We start from the raw sequence: 19,805 nt of genomic DNA on the forward strand, positions 1-19,805 counted from the left end.
ATGCAATCTCATCCTTCTTATAATGTGGCGACCAGAATTGCACACAGTACTCCAGCTGTGGCCTTACCACAAAGTATTATACAACTACAGCATGACCTCCCTGCTTTTGCAATCGATGCTTCGATTGATAAAGGCAAGTGTCCCATTTGCCTTTTTCACCACCCTATTAACCTCCCCTTCTGCCTTCAGAGATCTATGGACAAACACACCAAGGTCCCTTTGTTCCTCGGAACTTCCCAGTGTCAGGCCATTCATTGAATACTTCCATGTCTCATTACTCCTTCCAAAGTGTATCACCTCACACTTTTCAGCGTTAAATTCCATCTATCGCTTTTCTGCCCATTTGACCATCCCGTTTACATCTTCCTGTAACATAAAACACTCAACCTCACTGTTAGCCACTCGGCCAATCTTTGTGTCATCCGCGAACTTACTGATCCTCCCCCCACATTGTCATCTATGTCGTTTATATAAATGACAAACAATGGGGGACCCAGCACAGATCCCTGTGGTTCGCCACTGGACACTGGCTTCCAGTCACTAAAACAGCCGTCTGTCATCACTCTCTGTCTCCTACAGCTATGCCAATTTTGAATCCACCTTATCAAGTTATGTATCCCATGTGCATTTGCTTTCTTTATAAGTCTCCCATGTGGAACCTTGTCAAAGGCTTTGCTGAAATCCATGTGAACAACATCAACTGCACTACCCTCATCTACACACCTGGTCACATGCTCAAAAAATTCAATCAAATTTGTTAGGCATGACCTCCCTCTGACGAAGCCATGCTGTCTATTCCTAATGAAATTTTGCCTCTCCAAGTGAAGATAGATTCTCTCCTTCAGAATTTTCTCCAATAGTTTGCCTACCACTGACGTGAGACTCAGTGGTCTGTAGTTCCCTGGCTTATCCCGACGATCTTTCTTAGATAGTGGGACCACATGAGCCGTTCTCCAGTCCTCTGGCCCTGTGGCCAGAGCGGAATTAAAAATTTGGGTCAGAGCCCCTGCAATCTCCACACTCGCCTCCCACAGCATCCTGGGACACAAATCGTCCAGACCTGGAGATTTGTCCACTTTTAAGCCTGCCAAAACTTCCAATACCTTGTCACTCCCTCTGACAATTTGCTCAAGAACCTCATTGTCTCTCTCTTTGAGTTCCATATCTACATTCACAGTCTCTTGGGTAAAGACAGATGTGAAGTATTCATTCAAATCCTTACAATGTCCTCTGGCTCCACCCATAGATTTCCTCCTTGTCCCTAATGAGCCCCACTCTTTCCCTTGTTATCCTCTTCCGTTTGATATACTTAGAGAATATCTTAGGATTTTCCCTACTTTTAGCAGCCAGAGCTTTCTCATATCCCCTCTTTGCTCTCCTAATTTCTTTCTTAATCTCCATCCTACACTTTCTGTGCTCCAAGAATGCTTGCATTGATTTGCTCTCCCTGTATTTGCTAAAAGCCTCTCTTTCCAGTGGAGAAAGAAAATGTTGTCGAGGAGAATACTGAGATACAGACGACTAGGCTAGATGGGATTGAGGTTCACAAGGAGGAGGTGTTAGCAATTTTGGAAAGTGTGAAAATAGATAAGTCCCGTGGGCCAGATGGGATTTATCCTAGGATTCTCTGGGAAGCTAGGGAGGAGATTGCAGAGCCTTTGTCCTTGATCTTTATGTCGTCATTGTCGACAGGAATAGTGCCGGAAGACTGGTGGATAGCAAATGTTGTCCCCTTGTTCAAGAAGGGGAGTAGAGACAGCCCTGGTAATTATAGACCTGTGAGCCTTACTTCGGTTGTGGGTAAAATGTTGGAAAAGGTTATAAGAGACAGGATTTATAATCATCTTGAAAAGAATAAGTTCATTAGCGATAGTCAGCACGGTTTTGTGACGGGTAGGTCGTGCCTCACAAACCTTATTGAGTTTTTCGAGAAGGTGACCAAACAGGTGGATGAGGGTAAAGCCGTGGGTGTGGTGTATATGGATTTCAGTAAGGCGTTTGATAAGGTTCCCCATGGTAGGCTATTGCAGAAAATACGGAAGTATGGGGTTGAAGGTGATTTAGAGCTTTGGATCAGAAATTGGCTAGCTGAAAGAAGACGGAGGGTGGTGGTTGATGGCAAATGTTCATCCTGGAGTTTAGTTACTAGTGGTGTACCGCAAGGATCTGTTTTGGGGCCACTGCTGTTTGTCATTTTTATAAATGACCTGGAAGAGGGTGTCGAAGGGTGGGTTAGTAAATTTGCAGATGACACTAAGTTCGGTGGAGTTGTGGATAGTGCCGAAGGATGTTGTAGGGTCCAGAGGGACATAGATAGGCTGCAGAGCTGGGCTGAGAGATGGCAAATGGAGTTTAATGCGGAAAAGTGCGAGGTGATTCACTTTGGAAGGAGTAACAGGAATGCAGAATACTGGGCTAATGGGAAGATTCTTGGTAGTGTAGATGAACAGAGAGATCTTGGTGTCCAGGTGCATAAATCCCTGAAGGTTGCTACACAGGTTAATAGGGCTGTTAAGAAGGCATATGGTGTTTTAGCTTTCATTAGTAGGGGGATCAAGTTTCGGAGCCACGAGGTCATGCTGCAGCTGCACAAAACTCTGGTGAGACCACACCTGGAGTATTGCGTGCAGTTCTGGTCACCGCATTATAGGAAGGATGTGGAAGCTATGGAAAAGGTGCAGAGGAGATTTACTAGGATGTTGCCTGGTATGGAGGGAATGTCTTACGAGGAAAGGCTGAGGGACTTGAGGTTGTTTTCGTTGGAGAGAAGGAGGAGGAGAGGTGACTTAATAGAGACATATAAGATCATCAGAGGGTGAGATAGGGTGGATAGTGAGCGTCTTTTTCCTCGGATGGGGATGGCAAACACAAGGGGACATAGCTTTAAGTTGAGGGGTGATAGATATAGGACAGATGTCAGAGGTAGTTTCTTTACTCAGAGTAGTAGGGGCATGGAACGCCCTGCCTGCAACAGTGGTAGATTCGCCAACTTTAAGGGCATTTAAGTGGTCATTGGATAGACATATGGATGAAAATGGAATAGCGTAGGTCAGATGGTTTCACAGGTCGGCGCAACATCGAGGGCCGAAGGGCCTGCACTGCGCTGTAATGTTCTAATGTTCTAATTCTAATTCTAATTCTAATTTTCCCCACTACTGATGGCAGGCTGACTGGTTTGTAATTCCCTGCTTTCTCTCTACCTCCCTTTTTAAATAGTGGTGTTACATTAGCTACTCTCCAACCCATAGGAAATATTCCACATTCTACAGAATCTTGGAAGATGACCACCAGTACATCCACTATTTCTAGGGTCACCCTGAAGTAATCTGGGATGCATTCCATCAGGCCCTGGGGCTTTATCAGTCTTTAATCCCATCAATTTTCTCAACACCATTTCTCTGCTAATACTGAATTCTTTCAGTTCCTCTCTCTCACTAAAGCCTGTGTTCCCCAACATTTCTGGTATGACATTTGTGTCCTCCTTTGTGAAGACGGAAACAAAGTATGCGTTTAGTTGGTCAGCCATTTCTTTATTCCCCATAATGAATTCCCCTGTTTCTGACTGTAAGGGACCTGCATTTGAGTTCACCAATCTTTTTCTCTTCAGATACCGATAGAAACTTTTACAGTCAGGTTTTATGTTCCCCACAAGCTGGCACTCGCACTCTATTTTCCCCTTCTTAATCGATGCCTTGGCCCTCCTTTGCTGAATCCTCCATGGTCTCTCCTTCTGTTTCTCTCTCCCTTCCTCTCTTCATCTTTTCCTCCCTCCATCCCTGACCTCTCTCTCTCTCCCCCACCCTCTCTCTCTCTTTCTTTTGTCCGCTCTCTGTTTCTGTCACTCCATGCCTGTCTCTGTCTCCCTCTCTTGCCCTCTCTGGCTCCCTCTCTCTGTCTCCCTCTCCCACCCTCTCTGACCTCTCTCTCCCTCCCTCTCGTTTTCTCTCTCTCTCTCTGCATCCCTCTCTCTGTATTGCTATGCCTCCAACTCTCTCTCTCTCCCCCACATTCTCTCTCTCCCTCTCTCCCACCCTCTTGGTGTCTCGCTCCCTCCCTCTCTGTCCATCTCTCTCTCTCCCTTTCTCTGTTTCTGTCACTCTCTCACTCCATGCCCCTCCGTGTCTCCCTCTCTTACTCTCTCTGTGTCCCTTGCTCTGTCTCCGTCTCCCTCTGTTCTCCCTCTCTGACCTATCTCTTTCCCCCAGACTCTCTCTGTCTCTCTCTCTCTCCCTCTCCCTCTGTTTCTCTCTCTGTTCCCTCTCTGAGCCCCCTCTCCCTCTCACCCCTCTCGCCGTCTCTCTCTCTCTCCTTCTCATTCTGTCCCTCTGTCCCCGACCCTCTCCTTGTCCCTCTCTGCCTCTCACTCTCACACCTTCTCTCTCTTTCTCCCGCTGTCTCTCTCCCTCTCCGTGTTTCTGTCACTCACTGAGTCCATGCCGCTCGCTCCCACTCTCTCTGTCCCTCTATGCCTCCCTCTCTCCTCAATTTCTCTCCCCCTATCTCTCTCTCTCTACCTCCCTCACGTTGCCTCCATCTCCGTCCCTCTGTCTCCTTCTCTTCTCCCTCTGTGCCTTTCTTTCTCTCTTTCTCTCTCTCTCTCCCACCATATCACTTTTGATGATCCAGAAGGCATAGCCTCCATTTTAAACATCCAGCAAACTATTCCAGTTTGGGAGCCATCACATCCTCACGATATTGATTGTGCAATTTTTGAAATCTATATCCCCACTTATGGATTTGTGTGCTGAGGGAAATAGGTCCTTCCTATTCACTCTATCTGGAACCCTCATAATTTTGTACACCTCAAATCAATCTCCCCTCAGCCTCATACATTCCAAAGAATTCAACCCCAGCCTATCCAATCGCTCCTTTGGGTTTCTTTGCAATTTTGGAACTCTCTTCTGCAAACGGAAATTCATGTTGGCTTTTTGGTTAATTTTTAAATCTGGAATTGATGGATTCTTGTTATCCAAAGATTTTCAGAAATAAAGGAAAAAGGCAGGATATATGTTGTAAATTTGATCACAGATCAGCCATGATCTCATTAGATGCCGGAACAGTGTTGAGGGGTTAAATTGCCCCTTCCTCTTCCGATGTCTGAAGTTAAATATCATTCGTTCTCTCTCAGTCACCCTGTTGGACTGTGTCTCTGTTTTCCCCTTTCTGTCTCTCTCTCTCTCCATCTGTTTCAGATCGTGTAGAGCGAGATTCACTCTGTACCCACCCAAAGATGTTCCAGCCCTGGGAGTGTTGGATGGGACAGTGTAGAAGGAGCAGTACTCTGTAATTACTTAATGCTGTACTTGTCTGGGGAATTTTGATGGGAGAGTGGAACAGAGAGGTCTGGGACTAGTGTCATCATTGGGAGGACTTATTGGTGCCTCCTAATGGACTTGTTAGCAATATTGGTGTTCCATGGATTAAAGGGGAAGTAGCTGGGCAGATGTGACATTGGCTAAGAGAGTGGTCAATGGTTGCTTCAGACTGGAGGGAGGTATACAGTGGAGGACCACTGCTCTTTTTGATACATACTAATGACCTGGACTAGGGTTTACCGGGCATACCGTCAATGTTTGCCAATGTTTGTGCCATCTGCAACATAATAACCAGGGAAGGGACTAGTAGCAGACTTCAGGAGGATAGAGACAGTCTGGTAAAATGGAACACACAAAAACAAAAGAAATAGGAACAGGAGTAGGCCATTCGGCCCCTCGAGCCCGCTCCTCGATGGCTGATCTGATTGTGACCTCAACTCAACTTTCCTGTTTGCCCCCCATAACCTTGACTCCTTGTTGATCAAATATCTATCTAACTCAGTCTCAATATATTCAATCATCCAGCCTCCACTGCACACTGGGGAATAAAATTCCATAGACTAACGACCCTCTGAGAGAAAAACATTTCTCCTGATCTCAGTTTTAATTGGGACACCCCTAACTTTTAAACTGTGTACCCTGGTTCTAGTCGCCCCAACCAGTGGAAACATCCTCTCAGCATCCACCCTGTCATGTTCCATCAGGACTTGGGATGTTTCAATAAGATCACCTCTCATTCTTTAAACTCCAGTGGGTATAAGCCCAAACTGTTCAACCATTCTTCATAAGATAACCCATTCATCTCAGGAATCAGTCGAGTCAACCTTCTTTGAACTGCATCTAATGTACAAAGAACAAAGAACGGTACAGCACAGGAACAGGCCATTCGGCCCTCCAAGCCTGCGCCAATCTTGATGCCTGCCTAAACTAAAACCTTCTGCTTCTCGGGGTCCATATCCCTCTATTCCCATCCTATTCATGTATTTGTCAAGATGACTCTTAAATGTCTCTATGGTACCTGCTCCCACCACCTTCCCCAGCAACAAGTTCCAGGCACTCACCACCCGATGTGTAAAGAACGTGCCTCGCACATCCCCTCTAAACTTTGCCCCTCGCACATTAAACCTATGTCACCTAGTAACTGACTCTTCCACCCTGGGAAAAAGCTTCTGACTATCCACACTGTCCATGCTGCTTATAGCTTTGTAAACCTCAATAGAACATAGAACAGTACAGCACAGTAAAGGCCCTTCGGCCCACGATGTTGTACCGAACCTTTAACCTACTCTAAGATCAAACTACCTACCTACCCTTCATTCTACTATCATCCGTGTACCTATCCAAGAGTCGTTTAAATATCCCTAATGTATCTGCTTCTACTACCACCGCTGGCAGCGCATTCCACGCACCCACCACTCTCTGTGGAAAGAACCTACCTCTGACATCTCCCCGAAACCTTCCTCCAATCACCTTAAAATTATACCCCTTGGTGATAGCCCTTTCCGCCCTGGGAAAAAGTCTTTGGCTATCCACTCTATCTATGCCTCTCATCATCTTGTACCCCTCTATCAAGTCACCTCTCATCCTTCTTCGCTCCAATGAGAAAAGCCCTAGATCCCTCAATCTTTCTTCGTAAGCCATGCCCTCCAGTCCAGGCAGCATCCTGGTAAATCTCCTCTGCACCCTCTCTAAAGCTTCCACATCCTTCCTATAATGAGGCGACCAGAACTGAACACAATATTCCAAGTGTGGTCCAACCAGGGCCTTATAGAGCTGCAGAATAACCTCGTGGCTCTTAAACTCAATCCCCCTGTTAATGAAAGCCAACACACCATACGCCTTCTTAACAACCCTATCAACTTGGGTGGCAACATTGAGCAACCTATGGACATGGACCTCAAGATCCCTCTATTCGTCCACACTACCAAAAATCCTGTCTTTAAGCCTGTATTCTGCATTCAAATTCGACCTTCCAAAATGAATCACTTCACACTTTTCCAAGTTGAACTCCATCTGCCACTTCTCAGCCCAGCTCTGCATCCTCTCAATGTCCCGATGCAACCTAAACAGCCTTCCACACTATCCACAACTCCAGCAATCTTCGTGACATCCGCAAACTTGCTAACCCAGCATTCCACTTCCTTATCCAAGTCATTTATAAAAATCACAAAGAGCAGAGGTCCCAGAACAGGTCCCTGCGGAACACCACTGGTCACCGAGCTCCAGGCTGAATACTTTCCATCTACTACCACCCTCTGTCTTCTATGGGCCAGCCAATTTTGTATCCAGACAGCCAACTTTCCCTGTATCCCAAGCCTCCTTACTTTCTGAATGAGCCTACCATGGGGAACCTTATCAAACGCTTTGCTAAAATCCATATACACCACATCCACTGCTCTTCCTTCATCAATGTGTTTTGTCACATCTTCAAAGAATTCAGTAAGGCTTGTGAGGCATGACCTGCCCCTCACAAAGCCATGCTGACTATCTCTAATCAAACCATGCTTTTCCAAATAATCATAAATCCTGTCTCTCAGAATCCTCTCCAATAATTTGCCCAATACCGACGTAAGACTGACTGCTCTATAATTCCCAGGGTTATCCCTATTCCCTTTCTTGAACAAGGGAATAACATTTGCGACCCTCCAACCATCCGGTACTTCTCCAGTGGACAGTGAGGACGCAAAGATCATCGCCAAAGGCGCGGCAATCTCTTCCCTCGCTTTGCATAATATCCTTGGGTATAACCCGTCTGGTCCCGGGGACTTATCTGTCCTCATATCATTCAAAATTTCCAGCACATCCTCCCTCTTAACCTCAACCTGTTCGAGCGTATCAGCCTGTTCCACGCTGTCCTCACAAACGACCAGGTCCCTCTCACTAGTGAATACTGAAGCAATGTATTCATTTCGGACTTTTCCGACCTCCACCAATTCCAGGCACAAGTTCCCTCCACTATCCCTGATTGGCCCTACCCTCACTCTGGCCATCCTCTTGTTCCTCACATAAGTGTAGAATACCTTGGGATTTTCCTTAATCCTACCCGCCAAGACTTTTTCATGCCCCCTTCTGGCTCTCTTAAGTCCATTATTCACTTCCTTCCTGGCTACCTTGTAGCCCTCTAGAGCCCTGTCTCATCCTTGCTTCCTCAACCTTCTTGCTTCCTTCTTCCTCTTGACCAGCTGTTCCACATCTCTTGTCATCCAAGGTTCCTTCACCCTACCATCCCTTCCTTGCCTCATCGGGATAATCCTATCCAGCAGTCGCAGCAAGTGCTCCCTAAACAACCTCCACATTTCTGTCGTGCATTTCCCTGAGAACATCTGTTCCCAATTTATGCTCCCCAGTACCTGCCTAATAGCATTGTAATTTCCCCTCCCCCAATTAAATATTTTCCCATCCCGTCTGCTCCTGTCCGTCTCCATGACTATAGTAAAGGTCAGGGAGTTGTGATCACTATCACCGAAATGCTCTCCCACCGAGAGATCTGCCACCTGGCCTGGTTCGTTGCCGAGCACCAAGTCCAACATAGCCTCCCCTCTAGTCGGCCTATCTACATATTGAATCAGGAAACCGTCCTGGACACACCTGACAAAAACTGCTCCATCCAAACTATTTGCACTAAGGAGGTTCCAATCAATATTAGGGAAGTTGAAGTCACCCATGACAACAAGCCTGTTACTTCTGCACCTTTCCACAATCTGCCTCCCAATCTGTTCCTCCGTGTCTCTGTTGCTATTGGGGGGTCTATAGAAAACTCCCAACAAAGTGACTGCTCCTTTCCTGTTTCTGACTTACACCCATAATGACTCAGTAGACAAACCCTCCTCGACGACCTCACTTTCTGCAGCTGTGATACTATCCCTGATTAGCAATGTCACTTCCCCACCTCTTTTCCTCCCTCCCTATTCCTTTCGAAACTTCTAAACCCCGGAAATCCAACATCCATTCCTGCCCCTGTGATATTCACGTCTCCGTAATGGCTACAACATCGTCGCTCCAAGTACTGATCCATGCTCTAAGTTCATCACCCTTATTCCTGACACTTCTTGCGTTAAAATAGACACACTTCAACCATTCATACTGGCTGCAACTTTGTCGTGTCAATTGTCTAACCTTCCTCACAGACTGTCTGCACTCGGTATCTGCCTGTTCAACAGCTACCCCCTCCACTGATCCGTAGCTCCGGTTCCCATCCCCCTGCCAAACTAGTTTAAACCCTCCCGAAGAGCTCTGGCAAACCTCCCGCCCAGGATATTGGTGCCCCTCCAGTTCAGATGCAACCCGTCCCTCTTGTACAGGTCCCACCTTCCCCAGAAGGTATCCCAATGATCCACATATCTGAAGCCCTCCCTCCTACACCAGTTCTGTAGCCATGTGTTCAGCTGCACTCGCTCCCTGTTTTATCCTCACTAGCACGTGGCACCAGTTTCTATCCTGAGATTACTACTCTGCTCGTCCTGCCTTTTAGCTTCCAACCTAACTCCATATATTCGCTTTTCAGGTCCTCATCCCTTTTCCTAGCTATGTCATTGGTACCAATATGTAGCAATATGCTCTCCCTCCCTCTTAAGAATCCTATAGACTCGATCCGAGACATCCCTGACCCTGACACTCGGGAGGCAACATACCATCTGGGAGTCTCGTTCGCGACCACAGAACCTCCTGTCCTTTCCTCTAACCATTGAATCTCCTATCACTATCGCTCTCCTATTCTCCCCCCTTCCCTTCTGAGCAACTGAGCCAGGCTCAGTGGCAGAGACCTGGCCGCTGTTCCTTTCCCCTGGTAGGTCGTTCCCCCCAATGGTATCCAAAACGGTATACTTATTATTGAGGGGAACGGCCACAGGGGATCCCTGCACTGTACGTCTATTCCCTTTCCCTCCCCTGACGGTCACCCAGCTACCTTTATCCTGTCACATAGGTGTCACTACTTCCCTATAACTGCTCTCTATCACCCGCTCAGCATCCTGAATGATCCGAAGTTCATCCAGCTCCAGCTGCAGTTCCCTAAAGTGGTCTGCGAGGAGCTGGAGCTGGGTGTACTTCTCACAGGTGAAGTCAGCAGGGACACAAGTGGTGACCCTTACCTCCCACATCCTGCAAGAGGAGCATGCAACTGCCCTATCTTCCATCCCCTCTGCACTAAATTGACAACAGAGATTAAAGAAAAAGGAAAACCTTATCTTACCAAACCCTCCACAAAAGAGTCCTTTTTTTTCGTCAAAGGAGGAGGATGGGTGGGAGACACTACACGTGTAGTGTTTCGGGTTTAGCCACTGCCCAAATATATAAGTTTACTTACCCAGCTGTCCCCGTGTCCGTCGGCACAAACAGTAAGTTACTTTAAACTGAAACTCACCTTCCCAGCTGCCACCTCGCTCGCACTATCGCTGATCCAAAAGAATCTTGTCGCCCCTCCACCTCCGTCGTTCCAGTGAAAACAATCCGAGTTTATCCAACCTCTCCTCATAGATAATGCCCTTCAGACCAGGCAATATCCTGGTAAACCTCTTCTGTACCCTCTCCAAAGCCTCCACGTCCTTCTGGTAGTGTGGCGACCAGAATTGCATGCAATATTCGAAGTGTGGCCTAACTAAGGTTCTGTACAGCTGCAACATGACTTGCCAATCTTTATACTCTATGCCCCAACCTATGAAGGCAAGCATACCTTATGCCTTCTTGACTACCTTATCCACCTGCGTTGCCATTTTCAGTGACCTGTGGACTGTACGCCCAGATCTCTGCCTGAAGCTTCTAAATCCTGGAACATTTAGCAGCCAATCCTATCCTTCCCTCAACCAAGTCTCTGTAATAGCAACAACATCATAGTTCCAAGTACTAATCCAAGCTCTAAGTTCATCTGCCTTATGAAATTATATAATTTCTTAAGTAATGACACCAAAACTGAACACAGTCCTCCAGATGTCGTCTAACTAAGGTCCTGTACAGCTGGCGCAACACTTTCCAACTGTTATATTCTGTCCCGCTTGCAATACACAGCAACATTACATTTGCCTTCCTAATCAATTGCTGTACCTGCATAGTAACATTTTGTGATTCATTAGCCAGGACACCCAGATCCCTCTGTACCGTCCAGTTCTGCAGTCTCTCTCCATTTAAATAATATACTGTTTTTTTAGGCTTCCTGCCAAATTTTCCCACAAAATACTCCATCTGCCAATGTTTTGCTCACTCTCTAAAACTATCCAAATCTCTTTGTGGACTCTTTACGTCCTGTTGACATCTCACCTTCCAACATATCATCGGACAGACACATGGCAGGTTAACTTAAATGCTGAAAATTTTGAAATTATGCATTTTGGAAAGAAGGCTGAGTGATATGAAATAAATGGGACAAAATTAGAATGGGTGCCAGGACAGAGAGATCTGGGATTTCATCTATGATACGTTTCTACCGTAAAGTTCAATTTGGGGCTTGGAATCTGTGAGTTGAAACGAGCTCCTCATCCTGAAACGTGTTGGGAAATGTGTCAAAAGCTGTTTCCATTCAGACATTCCTGCACTGTGGAGGTGTGAGCTATCTTTGCAGAGACAGGAAATAGGGGTGTGTGAATGGACCTGCAGGTTTTGGTTGATGGGATAAGGTGAGAATTTGATTTGTGTCCCTTAAAAGTACACAGATTTGAAGGTATTTACAATTCACCACATGATGGTAACAAAATAAATAACCTGAGACAGTCAGACAGTAGCAGTAGGAAATTGAATCTCTTTTTAATGGTATTAATTTGAAGGCCTGAGCTGATGATTGAAAAAAGCAGGAATTAAAATCCCACACCAACTGTTGGGAAATTGAATTCTGTTTTATTTCTAAAAAAAAAACATAAATCTGGAATTTTAAAAAAACCCTCTAGGATGGAATGATTCACTCCCATCTGCTACTACAAAGCGGGGATGTCGCAGGGAATATGGAGGCAGACATTTCCAAAGTGAAGTTAGGAAACACTTCTACTCACAAAAGGCAGTATTAGTTTGGAAATGTCTTCTTCAAACGCACATTGATGAAAAATCAATTGTTTATTTTTAAATCTAAGATTGACCTCATCGAATTCCTTTTGGAAATTGGAGGTAACTATGGTTTATCCACACAGAGGCAATGGAAGACCCATGAGAAGTCGTTGTGAGGTAGCGCTGGGTGTACCCAGTATTCATGTGGAATCTAAAGTCATGTTTTTTGATGATGTCACAGAGGGGAGAATAGCGATTAAAAATAGAAGTGGGTCAAGGATGGATCCTTGTGAAAGATCCAGATGTAGGAAGAGAAAGCATGAGATTCTCTCGATACAAGTGAATAGATGAGTGGAACCAGATGAAGGTTGTCCCACACAGCTGGACAATGGAGAAGTGGTGTTGGTGGAATATGGGGTGGTCAACTGTATCAACAGCTGCAAGCAGGTCAGGAAGGATTAGGAGGGACAAGGTGGAAGATCACCAGCTCGGTGAGGTTGGGTCTCATGGATAAGATGAGCTCCTGGAAAAAAGAAGGGAGGGAAGTACCAGAGACAGATGGACTCATGATAATGAGTGACAATGTAGCCCATGAACTTGTTGTGGTGAGGGTGGAGGGACAGAAGGAAAGTCTGTAAGGCGCTTGTTGGTAGTGGAGAAAGGAAGCTGTGGTTATCTTTGCATTCCATGATAATTCTCTTTTGTCAGATGGAAGTAAGGCACAATAGCGTTTGATGTTATTCATCCAGATCTTGTGAAGAATGGCGAAACCAGTTGGGAGCCACATCCATTCAGCACTGTAATCCTTGAACTTATGGAAGTCAGCATGGGGGAGGTATATCAGTTTGGGAAGGAGTAAGACTTTTATGGGGTCAAGGCCATCAAAAGCAGAGGAGAGGGTGCAACTGAGCAGATCGATTGTTACAAAAGTATTGTGGAGAACGCAGGGAAAAAGGCTCTACATTTGGGAGCTTGGAAGTTCAGTCGCAAGTGGCTTGGGGGAGAGGTTTTTCCGAAGGTGGATACAGAAGCAGCTGAGTTTAGAATGGGGATGTCAGTGGTAAGTGAAAAATGGAAGTGATCACAGATGACCTTGTCTGAGATTGAGACATTGAGAATAGAGAGACTATGTAAGGTGACAACGTTTTAGTGGATGGCCATGAATATGGGGGAGAGGTGAAGGGAGGAGAGGTGGCCAGTGAATTCAAAGGAGAGAGGGCAGGATGGGTTAAGATGGAGCTTGTAATCACAAAGTATAAGATGTTGCTCAGTGCAGAGGCAGAAGAAAGGAAGGAGTGAGGAAATCTCGAGTGACAAATATGGCTTGGATTGGTAGTAGAGAACAATGATTTTAAAGGAGAGGTGGAACAAGGTGAGGCACTGAAAGTTAGGTAATGTTGCCAGACCTGTAAGGGGTCAGATTAAGTTGAAATTCAGTGATAAGGGCCGCAGTGGGAATGCTTCAGTAAGGGCCAAGAGGTCATTGTGAGCCAAGTTACTATCAAGGCCATGATATCAATGCAATCTAAGGTCATGATGGAAAGGGCCTTGTTTTCAAGTGAATAGACAATCTGAAGGGAGCTGCAGGGAGGGATGGCGATTGTTTATCTGCTGGAAGAGTCCATAGTGTCAGCGCTCCGAGTGTGAGGAGGACGGAATTAATTTTCTGATTCAAAGGAATCTATTTTGTAGCTGTTCAAAATCAGCTCTGCAGTCATCCTTTGTTAAAATTTATCCTCATGTCATATGCATTTATCAGCACATTCAATCAAAATGAAATGAAAGTAAGATCTCACCACCTCTCACAAACACAACAGGGCTCTTTTCTCTTTCAGAAATTACCATTTTAAATAGATCTGAAAGACTTCAGTATTTACCTACAAATAGTGGATAGGAATTGCTTATGATAACTTAATGATTTTAACTTAGATATATTATCATAATATGCTTATTGAAATGGTTTAACCTTTTCATTGGTACCTGCCTAGAAAGTTATAGGTTTTCATCAGGCATTTGTCGATCAATAGTTTCATGTATTTTTTTTTAACATATTGCATAATAGATAGTAACAACCTAAACATGTTTCATACACAGATAACCGTACATGTTTAAAATCATTAACTAGTCGTTTGGTGGTACAGAACATGAGTATGGCTGAAAACAGAGACATTTTTTCGGGGCTTTTCTTCTTGCACTCGGCTGGACGGTTCGCAGGAGAGCTCGTGTAGGGGAACGTGACAGGTTTGTGCTGTGTGGAGGAGAGTGATTGGTTGGCAACACCTCTGCCGGTCGGAGCCCGCTTGCCGGCTGGTCGGCGCTGTCTTGTGGAACAGTGTGGATTTGTTGCTTTCCCTTGCGTTGGTGTTCTTGTGGGTTGTCCTGATGGGTGCGAGACGAGGAGCTTCGACGGGATGTCTCTGTTTTCAGCAATACTCAAAATCTTCAACGTTAAGTGGCTTTACTACAACATAATTCACATTGTACGCTGCAAATCTTTTATGATTTTTAAAAAAACTGATGATGCTTGACATGCATAGAAACTAACGTAACATTGTCAAGCATAGAACAATCATTGGATCAAACAAAAAAAAAATTATAATAATGATTTTTACAATTTCAAGTTCCTTATGATGTCAATCGAACAAAATCTCAGAAGCTAAAATAGAAAAATATTTTGGAGTAAAAGTACAATTTTAAATCATTCTAATCAACAAGTTGAAATGGTTGAGGTAAAGACCCTGCCATCCGCTTCCTGCTTGACTATTACAAAGTGTAACTGTCAGCTTTTCCTCTCCTGAGTTGTGCATTCAATGGAAAATTTAGATCTCAAGTCAATATTCATAAGACATTTTCGAAGGCTCACTCACTAAGATCAGCTCTCTATCTGCCATTGCTGTGCAGCAGAGCCATCAAAAATTGCCATGGCGATGGATCCTTTGATGTCAGTAGGACCTACCACTTGAAGGGACTGCCCAGCTGACACTTGGTATGTGCAGTTATTTTTCTGTGGAAAAAAAAACAATTTACAATTAAAAGTCGCTTTCCCAAATTTATTTCACTACCAAATGATATCAGTTGACAGAGAGAATAATGGAGCTATTTTGCCACAACACTGCACAGAAATACTGTCCTTGCTGCATTATGGATGGAAAGTACAGACTACAATCTTTAGCACAAGTCAAATAACATTGGGAAACCAGCTGAGGATCTCATTGAAAGGTATAACATTCTTAGAAAGCTTGACAGGGTAGATGCAAGAGGCTGCATCTCCTAGTCGAAGAGTCTAGAACTAGGAATTCATAGTCTCAGGATAGGAGGTCGACCATTTGGGACTGGGATGGGGAGATATTTCTTCACTCAGAGGGTTGTGAATGCTTGGAATTCTCTGCCCCAAGGAGGCTGTGGATGCTCAGTCGATGAGCATATTCGAGACTCAGAGCAGTAGAGTTTTGGGATAGTGAGGAAATCAAGGAATATGGGAATAGGGTGGGAAAGTGGATTTGAGGTAGAAGGTCTGCCATGATCGTAGTGATGGCGGAGCAGGCGCAAGGGGATGTATGGCCTACTCCTGCTGCTATTTCTTATACTCATAACCAAATCTGGAAGAACTGGTGAAACCTGTTCCTTTGAGAATTTGTGGTTGGAATATGATCTTCCCCCCTGCATAGTGTGGTCTGGTCGGCAATCCAAAATTATTTTCGCTGCTGAAGGCATTAGTATGTGTTCACCTATTGACTGCAGAGGAACCCTGTACCTCTAGTTGTGGAGGGTGTGGCATGAGTGAGAGGGGGGCAGGGGTGTCTTTATATATAAACTGCATCATCTAATTGTTTTTAACCATGTGCGTATGAAAGGTAAGAAATGACAGAATAAGGAACTCCTGGAAATTGTGAAGAATCATTTTCGAACTGCTATGAGACGTCAATGAAGACAGTCCTGTTAAATTTTCTGCTCGTCGGAAAGTTTACATTAGACCAGTGGGAGTCATTCAAAACGGAAATAGTGAGAGTTCAGGGCCAACAAGTTTCCATAAAGGTGAAGGGTAGGACTAACAAGTCCAGGGAATCCTGGATGTCAAGGAATATAGAGGATTGGATAAGGAAAAAAAAAGAGGCTTAAGGCAGATTCAAAACGCTGAAAACAACGGAGGCCCTGGAGAAGTATAGACTGTGTAGGGGGGGGGGGGGGGTGGGTACTTAAACAAAGTAATTAGGAGAGCTAAGAGGGGACATGAAGAAGCATTGGCAGGCAAGTTAAAGGAAAATCCTAAGGTATTCTATCAGTATTTTAAGGTGAGTGGAAAACAAGGGAAGGAGTAGCGCCTCAAGAACCAGAGTGGCAGACTGTGTGTGGGGCTGGAGGACATTGGTGAGGTTTTAAATGATGACTTTTCATCTGTGTTCACCATGGAGAAGGAGGATGCAGGTGTAGAGATCAGGGAGGAGGATTGTGATATACTTGAACAAATTAGCATTGAAAAAGAGGAAGTATTAGCTATTGTAGCGGGCCGAAAAGTGGATAAATCCTCAATCCCAGATAAGATGTATCCCAGGTTGTTATGTGAGGCAAGGGAGGAGATAGCAGGGGCTCTGATACAAATTTCCAACTCCTCACTGGCCACAGGAGAGGTGCCAGAGGACTGGAGGACAGCAAATGTGGTGCCATTTTTCAAGAAGGGACAAACCAGGTAATTAGAGGCTGGTGATTCTAACATCAGTGGTAGGGAAACTATTGGAAAAAAACACGAGGGACAGGATTAATCTCCACTTGGAGAGGCAGGGATTAATCAGTGATAGTCAGCATGGCTTTGTCAGGGGAGATCGTGTCTAACAATCTTGCTTTGAATTTTTTGAGGCGATAATTTGATGTGCAGATGAGGGTAAGGCAGTTGATGTAGCCTACATGGACATCAGTAAGGCTTTTGTTAAGGTCTTGCATACATTAGTTAAGAAGGTAAGAACCCATGGGATCCAGGGCAATTTGGCAAATTGGATCCAAAATTGGCTTTGTGGCAGGAAGCAGAGGGTGATGGTCAAGGGTTGTTTTTGCGAGTGGAAGCGAGTGAGCAGTGGTGTATCACAGGGATCGGTGCTGGGACTCTTGCTGTTTGTCGCGCACATTAATGATTCTGACATGAATATAAGAGGTATGATCAGTACGTTCGCAGATGACACAAAAATTAGTGGTGTCGTAAATAGTGATGAGGAAATCTTAGATTACAGGACGATATAGATGGACTAGTAAGATGGACAGAGCAGTGGCAAATGGAATTTAATTCTGAGGAGTGTGAGGTGATGCATTTTGGGAGGACTAATAAGGCAAGGGAATTTACAATGGATGGTAGGACCCTAGGAGGGTCAAAGGGACATTGGTGTACTTGTCCACAGATGGCAGAAGGCAGCAGCACAGGGAGATAAGGTGGTTAGGAAGGCATACGGGATACTTGCCTTTATTAGCCGAGCATAGAATATAAGTTCAGGGAGGTTATATAGAGCTGTATAAAACACTGGTTAGGCCACAGCTGGGGTACTGTGTACAGTTCTCGTCACCACACTACAGGAAGGATGTGATTGCACTGGAGAGGGCACAGAGGAGATTCACCAGGAAGTTGCCTGGACTGGAGCGTTTCAGCTATGAAGAGAGACTGGATAGGCGAGGGTTGTTTTCCTTAGAGCAGAGAAGTCTGAGGGGGGAACTGATTGAGAGATAGAAAATTATGAGGGGCTTTGATAAGATCGATAGGAAGATTTTTTTCCCTTATTGGAGGGATCTATAACTAGGGGGCATAGATTTAAGGTAAAGTGGTAGGAGGTTTAGAGGGAAGTTGAGGGAAAAAAATCACCCAGAGGATGGTTGGAATCTGGAACACCCTACCTGAAAGGGTGGTAGAGGCAGCAACCCTCACAACATTTAAGAAATATTGAGATGTGCACTTGAAACGCCATAGCATACAAGGCTACGGGCCAAGTGCTGGAAAATGGGATTAGAATAGATAGTTGCTTGATGGCGGGCAGAGACATGATGGGCCGAAGGGCCTGATTCTGTGCTGTATAACTCTATGACTCTAAAATCAATTGCTCATTTTTAAATCAAAGATTGACCTCTCCGCCTCTCTACCTCTCATACCTGCTTAAAGACGTTTCTTAAAACTTCGCTCTTTCACCAAACCTTTGGTCATCAGCCTTAATTTCTCCCGATGTGGGCTTAGTGTCAGATGTTGTTTTATAATGCACCCTTCATAGCAACAGACAGAATGACAGCCAAATAAACACAGGCAGACGAACATGTCCAGATAAACACACACACACACATAGAGAAATCCACACCCAGGCACATCCATTCCCACTGCCTGAGAGAGAGAGAAACTCACAGAGAGATACATATATTCACGTCAACCAATTTAGACAGGTAAACACAAACATTTCCCTCTGTGTAAATAATGTTTTTGAAAACATCAAAATCTCTCTTTTGTCCTTTTATATTTCACTCTCGGGTTTAAATTTATTGTCAATCTGATTTCACAGGGTCCAGGAAAAGTTTTGCTTTGCTTTTCTTGTCTTTGGGGTCAGGGGGTCATGGATCAATCGCAGTGTCCATGCAGTCTGTGATCCCTGACCCAGCGCTGTGACCCCGAGGGGCGTGAGTGTGGGGGGCAGGGAGAGGATCAGTCCCAACCTCCTAAAGGGACCCCGCACTGTCAGAACTGCTCCTGAGGTTTAAACCTTCGAGTGAGTCAGTAGCAGTTTGAACAAGGATGGGAACAAAGTAATATTGAATCTTCCAATATTTATATATTCAGTTATGTCAAGAAACATCAAATTATCTGTCATCCCCAAATTCACACGTGATCTTGTGAATTCAGATTAATAATTTTAAAGGAGAACCTGTTGTTAACTAAACCCATTTCATTTGCTTAAAATGATCATCACGACCTTGTTTCCTTGAGGATGTAATGTCAATAAAGCCCCTAGGAAGACAGCAGGAGGCCGTTCGGCCCCTCGAACCCGTACTATCTCTTTGAGACATTTCATTCCCCACCCTCTCCCTAACTGTATGTGTGTGTCTCTCTCTGTCTGTCTCTCTCCTCCTTACTCGTCTCTCTCCCTCTCTCATTCTGTCTCTATCTATGTATCTCTCACCCTGTCTCTCTCTCTCTTTCTCCCTCTCACCCCATCTCTCTCTCTCTCTCTCTCTGCCTCTCTCCCTCACCCCATCTCTGTATCTTTCTCTCTCTCTCTCTCCTTCAGCCCGTCTCTCTCTCTCCCTCTCCCCATCTCGTTCTCTCTCTCTCCTTCTTCCTCTCTCTCTCTCAAAAGAGGACCATACAGTACAATAACACATTAGGAGGCGATAGGATCAGTAATCTTAAAGGGGAAAGTATTGTTAAGTAATTCTATTTTATTTGTTCAAAATTATCATAACGACCTTGTTTATTTCAGGATGTGATGTTAGTAAAGCCCTTAGGAAGACAGGTGGAGGCCGTTCGGCCCCTCAAACAGGTTCCATCATTTTGAGACATTT

This window comes from Heterodontus francisci, chromosome 28 (assembly GCF_036365525.1).
Source record: "Heterodontus francisci isolate sHetFra1 chromosome 28, sHetFra1.hap1, whole genome shotgun sequence".
Lineage (NCBI taxonomy): Eukaryota > Metazoa > Chordata > Chondrichthyes > Heterodontiformes > Heterodontidae > Heterodontus > Heterodontus francisci.